The sequence below is a fragment of the Tiliqua scincoides genome, chromosome 6, assembly GCF_035046505.1.
Source record: "Tiliqua scincoides isolate rTilSci1 chromosome 6, rTilSci1.hap2, whole genome shotgun sequence".
Taxonomy (NCBI): Eukaryota; Metazoa; Chordata; class Lepidosauria; order Squamata; family Scincidae; genus Tiliqua; species Tiliqua scincoides.
This window is the reverse complement of record NC_089826.1, coordinates 11,123,716-11,134,156: the sequence shown is the minus strand read 5'-3', so window position 1 is coordinate 11,134,156 and position 10,441 is coordinate 11,123,716. Positions and strand designations below refer to the sequence as shown.

At 46.2% G+C, this 10,441-nt stretch overlaps 1 pseudogene; it reads left to right on the top strand.

Annotated features, from left to right (window-relative positions):
- The first annotated feature begins 9,437 nt into the window (after window positions 1-9,437).
- On the top strand, window positions 9,438-9,632 carry LOC136656127 (H/ACA ribonucleoprotein complex subunit 3 pseudogene; annotated as a pseudogene).
- Window positions 9,633-10,441: the final 809 nt, after the last annotated feature.

The following is a 10,441-nucleotide window of genomic DNA, read 5'->3' as shown; positions in this document are numbered from 1 at the left end:
TAATGGTCCTATTGATAAATGACCCTCTCCCAAATTCCTGCGGCACGCCTGGGGACCATTTGTGGCATACCAGTGTGCCACGGTACAGTGGTTGAAAATGGCTGGTCTCATCAAACGCTTTTCATACGGTAGCTTTAATAACTCCTGAAGAGGAATACCACAGAGTAAATTCAACACCCACCCACCAGCTATGACAACAGTCTAGTCTCATTAATAACATGGTTCCAAGCTATGAACATTAGTCCTGGGACTCCACCTCATTCTGTTTCCAGTGTGGCTCTTGGGATTGAAGAGGTTGTCAGCATCTGGTCTACACAGAGGTAGAAACTGGGCACATGCTTAACTGGTTTTTCAAGGAATGAATTCTCTCTGGGTCCTTGTAAAAGTATTTACTCTTTCAGGACAACATAAAGTCCCTCGAATGGATACCAATTAAAACCCCTCAGGGTGCTTGTGCGCATGTTAGTGTGCGCGCATGGCCTGTGGGTGGCCTGGCTCGCCATTTCGGTGAGCGTTTCATTCCCACCCCTTTTACTACGACCCTGGTCAGGCCACTTTTATGCCCGTGACAGCTTCATGAAGCACAAAACATGGAGCAATACATGGCATGAAATTGGCAACAAAGCGCAGCAAAAGGAGGAACAATCCTCGGGCAGGATGTGATGACAGTATGGTTGATTAGATCTGGAAGCAGATGCCAGCGGTGGGTATTGTCCCGGTGACTGAAAAGACATGACCCCTGAGGTACAGAAGACAACGAGGCCCTCCTCGTGAACCAAAAGGGGAGGGAAGGAGAGGTGAAACCAATGAATAAATCACGCATTGAATGAAAACGGGAGAGAAAGAGAGAAATGCTAAAGAGGAACTTTTTTCATAGTGGAATGGAGGGTGGGTGGGGAAAAGGGGCCATCCAGTATGTGGCAGCTCTGCCTTTCCCCCCTCCCCAGCTAGCTGACACTTTGTCAGACAATGGCTTTTTAACAGATGGGAGCTCGAGTGAAAAGGGGCCAAGTTTTGTGCAGTCGAGAAACCCGGTTTGTTTAGTCTGCTGCTTGGGCAGGTGTCCATAGAAAAGGAGAGGGCAGTCAGTTAACTGTCTCGGCGGTGCAGTTTAATGCAGCCTGGCCACTGACTCAATGAGGCTGCTTTACTGCCAGAGTTGGTTAGCAGGGGTGGTGAAACTCTTGGGGTGGGGAGGCGGGGATAGCTGCCCGGTCTTCTCCTTTGAAAGGCAGATTCCAGCCTGGGCCGCTGCTCAGCTGCCTGAACAACCCATAGCTAAAAGTTGGCCTTTTGAGAAGATGGACGCTGATGTTCAGGGCATAATTAACGGCTGGAATTCACAACCACAAGTTGTAGTGAAGGGCAATGGATGGCTTAGGGCGGTCTATCAATGGCTGTTCATTGTGACAGTAGCGTAGCTATGGAGGGGGGCATGGTAAATATTGCAGGCGCTGCAATGAGCCATGTAAGAGGCCCCTCCCACTTGCCACTGGAGCCATTCTGGGCAGCGATGGCAATGCTTGTGGGGGGTGGGGACAGCTGCAAGGGAGGCTCTTGCCTTCATGCCTTGATTGTGGGCTGTCCAGAATCATCCGGTGGGAAACAGGATGCCGGACTACATGAGAGACTGAAGTTCCACATCCAGATTCGTCCCCAGCCCACCCACCCCCAGTTTTGTGCACAGATAGCCATTCTGAGCTGATGACTAAGACACTGAAGTCAACCAACTGCATGCCAACAGTGTTGAATTTGCCCAATAAACATTTTGTTACCACCTCTGAGATGGTGATCCTCCGTTTGTTGATGACTTAGTGAAGCTCCTGGTCTGTCTGTCCCCATTTTATCTTTGTAAAGCAGCTTTGCACGTCCATTTATCCACTGCTATTTTTGCTTTGCACTGTGTCTGCACCTAAGACAGATGGTAGCTAGTACTGGACCCAGAGGCAAACAGCAACTATGCCATGCTAAATACATGTGAAAAACCATCCTTGGTAACAAAATAACAAGACTGGAAGCTGCAGCCAAAGAACTGGTTGGTTGGTACAACTGTTGGCAACCTTCAGTCTCGAAAGACTCTGGTATCGCGCTCTGAATGGTCGTTCTGGAACAGCGTCTAGTGTGGCTGAAAAGGCCAATTTGGGAGTGACAATCCCTTCTACACTGGGAGCAAGTGCAGTCTGTCCCTGGTCTGTCTCCCTGGCTATGGGCCTTCCTTCTTTGCCTCTTTGCCTCAGTCTGTTGGCCAAATGCTCTTCAAACTGGGAAAGGCCATGCTGCACAGCCTGCCTCCAAGCGGGCCGCTCAGAGGCCAGGGTTTCCCACTTGTTGAGGTCCACTCCTAAGGCCTTCAGATCCCTCTTGCAGATGTCCTTGTATCGCAGCTGTGGTCTACCTGTAGGGCGCTTTCCTTGCACGAGTTCTCCATAGAGGAGATCCTTTGGGATCCGGCCATCATCCATTCTCATGACATAACCGAGCCAACACAGGTGAAAGTAGTTGTCTCAAACTGCAGAATGCTTTTGTCAGTAACAAGGCTCTAGACCTGTCATGTTGTCTGCCCGTAGTACCTAGTGCTCTACATCCACCTCCCCTTGTATTCTAATAATGCTCAGCTTTCCCCTTGCTCCATGTCTCTGCAGGAGTGGTCTTTAGCCTTATTCATGCCATGGCCCCAATAAGTAAGTAAGTAAGTAAGTAAGTAAGTAAGTAAGTAAGTAAGTAATAGCGCAATCTTATCTTGCGCTGGAACAGGCAGGCCAGCAGGCACAAAATAGGGACCCAAAGTGGCTCAACCGGAGGTAAGGTAAAACTCTTCACTGAAGCTCCAGTGGGTCTCCTCGGACTTGTGCCATTTCAGGAGGTGCTAAGAAACTGGTGCATAATCTCCTGGTACCTGAAGGTGTATACCAGATGCCTCCCTCTTTACCTGGTGGTGCTCTAGTCCAGTGGTATTCAACCTTTTCATCCCCATAAGTCGCCCTGACCCCACAACTGAGGCTTTGTTACCCCAAATGGGGTCACAACCCCAAGGCAGAAGAATACTGAACTACAGTGTTCTCCAGTTCCTGCTGTTGGGCCTTCTGCTTACATTGTAGCACACCCTTCAGCCACCCTGTCTCTTCACGAGCCTTCCTAATATCCCTCTCGTCCTCTCCACATAGCATATAGTCCCTCCTGATCTGAAGTGCTATGAAGTTTCTTCAGAGGCCTTTCTCTGGTTAGCCCTTTCTTACCTCCGTTCCATTCCCCCTTTGCTCTTTCCTCAAATATTAGTCCATCTACCCTTCAGTTTCTACTTTGGCAATCGGCTGTCTACTCTCAACTTTGCCTTCAGTCTCCTCATCTCTTGGTTCCCTGACTCGCAGTATCACTGTGCCCAAGGACCAATATCAAGTCCTCAACCTAAAGCCCTCAGTTGTAGCTCCAGACAATTTTTGCTTCCATGTCACTATACTAGCTAGGCCAAGGATGTCAGAGGCTTCATTCTCACAAACACCATGCAATATTGATTGAACATAGTGGTTTCTGGGAAACCTAGCATAGGGGTCGTCAGCCATCTTCCCTGCCTGGCAGCTATCTTCGATGTATCTCCTATCACTTGGGAAGCACCTGCTTTCCCACTGAACTATTCTCATGAGAATATGGGTCCAAAACAATTACCACAGCATCTGCACCTGCCTGGCATTATGAGAATGGGGTGATGGAGGTGCATTCCTACGTGTTTACCCCCAAAGCTCAAGTCTATGTTTATTCTTCATGTGTATCAGCTGCATCTGCTTAATAGCTTTCCCCCCAAATAATGGGAATATAGGCCTTGTTGTATCACTTCAGCAGTAAAAACCGAAGTTTGTATAAGCCCCTCTGTTCAGCCATTCCCTTGTCCCTCGACTGGGCTGCTAGCAGGCTGCTTCAGCCTGGGTTGCCCGGGAATGCTCTAAGTTTTGTGCCTGGAAGCCCCTGTAAGTCTGATGCCTGGCAATGCTGTAATTCATGCGTAGAGGACTCTATAAGTTTAATGCTCTTAGACAAATAAATCTCCTCTATGACACCCTTGGACTAGGCTTGCTCCTTCCTCCCACCCACCCCCCACCCCTGCACAGCCTTACCAGGGCTGGTGGGTGTCCGGAGGCCACAGGAGCACAGAGCCGGCCACTCAGTCCATCATGTCACCTTTTGTGACAGTCAAAAAGGACCTTATGCTGCCGGAATGCTCATTCTCACAGCATATGGGGCCAGTAGGATTGAGCCATAATACATCTTTTTATATATATTTAGGGTATTTGTTAATACTGTTTTCCAATTTTTATACATTTATTTTAAAATATTGCAACCTACTTCAAGAATTAGGGTGAGATAAGCTTTAAATTAGATATGATGAGATTCAGAGTAGACATGAGAGGCAGATTCTAATTAAATTTTAAGTTGATTTTTATCTTGCTATAGCCTTAAAGGGGTATGGTGATGAGGGCATGATGTGTGTGTGTGTGTGTGTGTGTGTGTGTGTGTGTGTGTGTGTGTGTGTGTGTGTGAGAGAGAGAGAGAGAGAGAGAGAGAGAGAGAGAGAGAGAGAGAGAGAGATGCCCAGCTCCTGCATTTTAAAATTTACCATTGTGCCATTGCCTGGAGCAAACTTTTGTAAACTGGGGTTATCATGAGCGAAAACAAAATATTGAAAATCTAAACATAAGTAGTTCACATGTTTATATCAAAGTTATTAGTCACATAATTTTTACATAAAATTGAAAACACTTCAAAAGGTAAGAGATCATCAGTCATTATTTCACAATCCAATTGATTGGTAACTTTTTAATGATCAACTGACAGGTTAACTTTCTCCAGTTAACTGGCAAGTTAACTTGGGCAAATTAACTTGAGTTGTACATGGCCTAATACTACCATTACTATGATTTGTTCTTATCATCTACAGCAGTGATTCCCAAACTGTGGGTCATGACCCACGACCTGATTTTTGCCGTGTTGCAAATTTGATAAGCTGATAAGGACAATGTGTTGAGCCCTATGGAAAATGAAATGGAGCAGCAAGTGCACATGTACTTGCAAGTAGGTAAGCAACTCTTTTTTGAAGGTCAGGCGAAAGGGAACACAAGGCCACCAGAATAGTCCCAATCTTATGAATGTGGAGTTCAGTAATTGCTCCAGAAGGCAGCCCCTCACCATTGTACAAAAGAACAAAAACAGAGGCTTGAGCGGTTGATAAAGTGAAACATTAAAAAAAAGCCTTGTAAAGCTACATGATGCCCAATAGAGTGTCATTTTAAGAAGTGCTAAAAGTTTGGGAACCACTAATGTAGAATTCTTATGGTTCATCAAAGTGTTTTAAATTTACCGAGTTGACTGGTATATTCAGTCCCTCTTAACAGTTAAGGGGCACGCCTAACCAGGTCTACTCAGAAGTAAGTCCTGTTGTGTTCAATGGGACTTACTCCCAGGAAAGTGAGGTTAGGATTGCAGCCAAGGTCTATCTAGTCTGTGCTAAATGTTCCTGAGAATGCACACAGGAATCTCCTTGGGGGATTCATGGGTAGTGTGACGTAAAACACCACCTGATACCATCATAGTTTTGCCTCCGTACTTAAAAAATAAAAAAAACCAAACCCTTACCATGTGCCTCGCATGCTGTCCTTGTAAATAAAACGGGAAGTCTCACACTTCCAGGTTCCACTGCAGCAAGATAAGGAGGGGAATTACCCACTTTGCATGTGAGTGAGTATGAAACCGATCTGTACCATTTGGACTGGCGGCAGGCTGGATGGGACCAGCAGCAGCAGCAGACTCAAGATGAAAGGCACCCCAAATCTGCTGCTCCCTCAGACCCTTCACAATCTGCCGCCAATGCAGCCTGCTTCAGGTGACTGCATGAATGGGCCGGCCCTGGCTAGATTAGATCAAGCTTCACTCAGTTTGGTATTCTCTTCAAGGCAGCCCTTGTTATCCATGGGGGTTCTGTTCCTGGAACCCCCATGAATACTGAACTCTGTGTAAGTTTAAATCCATGGATTAGGTCCACCCAAACCCTCCAAACATGAGACCAGAGCTGCGTGCGTCCTCCCCAGCTGCCCCCCTCCAGACCCGACCGGAGCACAACTCTGGTTGCATTTGGAGGGTCCAGGTGCCCCACCACAGGTTCGGAACCCATGGATGATGAAATTCGCGGGTACCAAACCAGTGGATAATGAAGACCCACTTTATCCCAGCAATCAGCAGGCACTAAGTTGTCCATCTGTGGTCAGTCAATGGTTCACTGGTGATTCACAGACCACCTTCCACTCACTGTGCCGGTACAGCATTTTACTTACCTACTGTAAGTAAAAAGGCTAGAGACATAGGGCACAACCCTAACCAGGTCTACTCAGAAATAAGTCCTATTTTGTTCAATGGGGCTTACTCTCAGGAAATTGGGGTTAGGATTGCAGCCTTACACTGTGAAATAATGAAACTGAACATATACTGATATATGTATCTTTGGAGAAGGGGTATATCAGGTCTTTATGGACTCTCCTTGCCCCCATAGCGTCTTCCCTTGCCAGGAGTGGGGTTCTGCTAGTCACTGCAAAAGAGATACAGGATTGACAGGCTAATATGGCCCGCTTGCCATAGAAGGCACAATCCTAACCAACTTTCCAGCAGAGAGGTGAGGGCAATGCCGCTCCGAGGTAAGGGAACAAATATTCCCTTCTCTTGCAGAGGTCTCCTTGACCGCCACCCAACTGCAGGATGCAGCACATGTCCCATTGGCACGGCTATGTCAGTGCAGTAAAGGTGGTTAGGATTTGAGCCAGGGACCCTTAAGAGCATTCAAGGCAATTTGAGGCCTATTCCCATCCATAATGTTCTCTTCCGCTCATCCCCATCAGGAGAGAAAGCTCTACAGAAGCAACAGCCTCCACTTCCTTTTGATGGCACAATGTGCTAGTTCCTCACTGGGGATCGTGGTGATTAACAGTATTCATCCTTCATGGTGGCTTAGCCAACTCCCCCCACCCTCCGCTTCCACTCCCACCCCCCCTTGCCTAACCTTTAATGTATTCATTGCCTAATTTTCATACATGCTGATTGAATAGCGATTTATTCCACAAGTGCTCGGATAGTCACCCCAGACTAAATGTAAAATCTTTATTCCAACCAATGTCTAAATCATTGTTTTCTGGCGGTGCGGATCATGTGGGACGCATTATTAATAGCTCTGGTCTCTACACCACTTGACACAGCGCTCCAGCTGTCATTCTGCTCTCTGGCTCGTATGATTCTTGCACTGGTGAAGTGCCAGGCCCGGGCCTATCCCATCAGTCACTGTCACCCACCAACCAGTGATGAATAGCTTAGCCGTTGCGGTGGCGAGGCCTGGCCTCTGATTCACATACGTCTGACTTTTACCAACTTCAGCACACCAGCTGGGGCCTACCCCAGCTGAGAGAGGCGGCAGTGACCTGGAAAAGACCACGGCCTCTCTCCTCCCCGTACGCGCGCACACACACATTTCGGATTAGTTAAAACTGAAACAAATCCTAATGCCATCATGTCACTAATTATGCATTTAATTCAGTTATAAGGAGCTAATGGCTCCCCCAGTGACAGCTTTTACTGCTAAAAGGCAATTCATTCCTGAAACGGAGAAATCTAATTACACAAAATGCTTCGTCCTAATCCTTTCAAAGAATAATCTTATTTGTAGACATTAACATCCCAGATGCTGCTGCTGTTTGTCCATTATGACAGTGTTTGTCCTGAATAATGTATAAATAGCTCTTTGTGGACAGTTGCATGTCACTAAATCAATACTATTTGCTGCCTTCTGTTACATTAAGTCAGTCTGGGCCAGCTAGAGAAAATTAACCTTTTGTTTCCCACTCAAAAGACCCCTTGGAATTAGAAATGAGAAATGGGGCACGGGGAATGGGACCCCCCCCCCCCCCGCAAAGCCACAAAATATACAGCAAATTATTAGTAGTGACAGATATTTCAGTGGAAACTGTGGCGAAAGGCTACCATCCAAAGGGCAAAAGGAAGAACCAAACGTAGCTTGGATCTGTCTTTAAATGTCTCGAATGTCTTCAGGCAAGCTGGTTTCTAATTAATATACTGCAAATTCTTCTCATAAGGCTTTGTTTTTTTATTCCCTCCTGTCTGAATGTGAAAACTTAGGCAGCACTGACGAAAAGATTCACAAAAGCCCATGCAAAAATGGGATGTGTCTTCCACTGCCAAGTTTAGCAGATCTCCCCCGCACCCCCGCGCACTGCAATTTTCAGGCCCAGTCTTCAGCTTCAGCTGAAGAGGACTGTACCAGTTCAGATTGCAAAGGGGGGATATCACTCATAAATATTTTAATTTTAAAAAAATATTTTTTAAAAACTTATATGAAGATTCAATTAGTACAGCAAGGAGATGTTTCTGGGATAGTTATTATCTGGTACACTAGTTTTCTTGAAGGATCTGGGATGGGCACTCAAGACTCGCAGACTCGACTCAAGTCGTGAAAATGTGTTTTTGGTGATTCGTGGGGACTCAAGTCACAAGTGTCATTGAGTCAGGCACTGACTCATGACTGGAGGTTTTTACCCACAAAGAGTCATGACTCAAATTTAATTCAAGCCCTGACTCTCTTTAGTACGTGTGTGCTTGCTTGCTTAACTTCTTTTTCTGTCACATCTGGGTCACTTCGAAAGACCTTGTGGGCAGTCTGGAAGCTGTCCTTCAGACCGATGGTAGCAGCAGACGTGGTGGGAAGAGGGTATGTGATTCCAGAAGGTAGGGCTGGAGGGGTTGAGGGAATGAGAAAAGCTTAAGGTGTTTTTTTTTTTTTTTGCTCAAGGACTCGTCTTCATTTCCTGAAATGACTCAGGACTCAAGTCAAAATGACTCAAAATTTTGCAACCATGAGTGTGCACTATGACTTGTGATTCGACTCAAGTTGCAGGGTCGCTGACTCAGGACTCAACTTGAGACATGGCACAGTGACTCTAGCACATCCTTAGGAACTTATTTCTTCTGGCAGCCATGGATGCATAAAGTCTATACACCATCATTCTCCACAAGGATGGATCAAGCCATCAAGAACATTAGCTCTGATGAAGACACAAAGACTCAGCTGCTGAGCTTTGCCAATCTGTCCTCACATTTACTTGAGATTTGGATAAAGCTTGTATCTTCAGATCAATAGTATTCTATGGGCACCTCCATGCTTCTAAACAATGCCAACAAATTATAGTGGATTTAGAACATCTCCTCAGCATCTATTCCATATAACCTTCCTCCTCCTTATCTGGAGTCATGGAACATGCACCAGGATTTCACTTTTCCTCTCCACCATTAACTCTAGCCTAGAATACATGTTTGGTTTACATTGCCAGCTGGGAAACCAAGAATGGGATAGTCCATGTCTATGACAGCACTAGTCTGTAGCTCCAAGAACAATGCTCCTGCAGTACTATTTTAATGAGCAAATAGATATGGTGTACACTCTCAACAAGATGGACCCCTCAGGCCAACCAACAGGTGAGATCCATTCTACCCTCATCTCGCTGGATAACAAATAGTCCTAGCACTGAATCACCATAAAGAAACCCTTGGGCATCCTGAAGACCCAGCAGCCTCAGCCTGTTGTGTAAATTGCATGCCTGTGATAAGTGGGACCACAGTTGGGGTAAGATGGGCTTCTTCCAAAGTACTACTGAAGAAGGGGTCATAGAGGGAAGTGGAGACCTGCATTCTGCTTTGTTTTTAGAATATTTGGGGTGCCACTACAAATACTCTGAAGCTCTTTGATGCCCTTTGTGCTCTCTAGAAGGCTCTCTAGAAGGCTCTCTAGAATTGAATTGATGCACCTGTTTGAAATTAGCTGTGTAATTTCTGGCTGCAAATAAAGTGAACGCCTTCAAATGCTCAGAAACCAGTGTTGGAAGCATTTCGGCTTTCCAGGGTACTGTAGTCTATAGTGGACCTTCGAATCAGCATATTCAAGCAAAAGAGTGCCGAAGGGAGACTTCAGTGATGCAATTCATTAGCAAACATGATACAAGCCGGTCTCAAGCCGGTTGGGACCTTGGTCTCAACAAGCCGTGGGAGTGGCTCGCTCACTGCAGAAAGGAATCTTCCTTCTTTAGGGGGTTCATCTACATTATTGATTTGCTAGGCCTGTTTGTCAGTGGCTGCTAGTCTGGAGTAAGTGACACCCATGCTGATTGCATCTTGCATCCATTTGATTAGATTCTGTGTTCATTTGTGATCTGCATAGTATGGTGACACACCTACTACTAACTCTTGCATGGCTCTTTCATCACTCAGCTTGATCATTTCCCCCCTCCTCTCTGTATTTGGTATATACAGGCATCCCCCTGTATCTTTGAAGGTTCCATTCAGCCCCCCCCCCCCACAGATATGGAAACCACAGATACGGGGGGACCCTATATGAAGTACA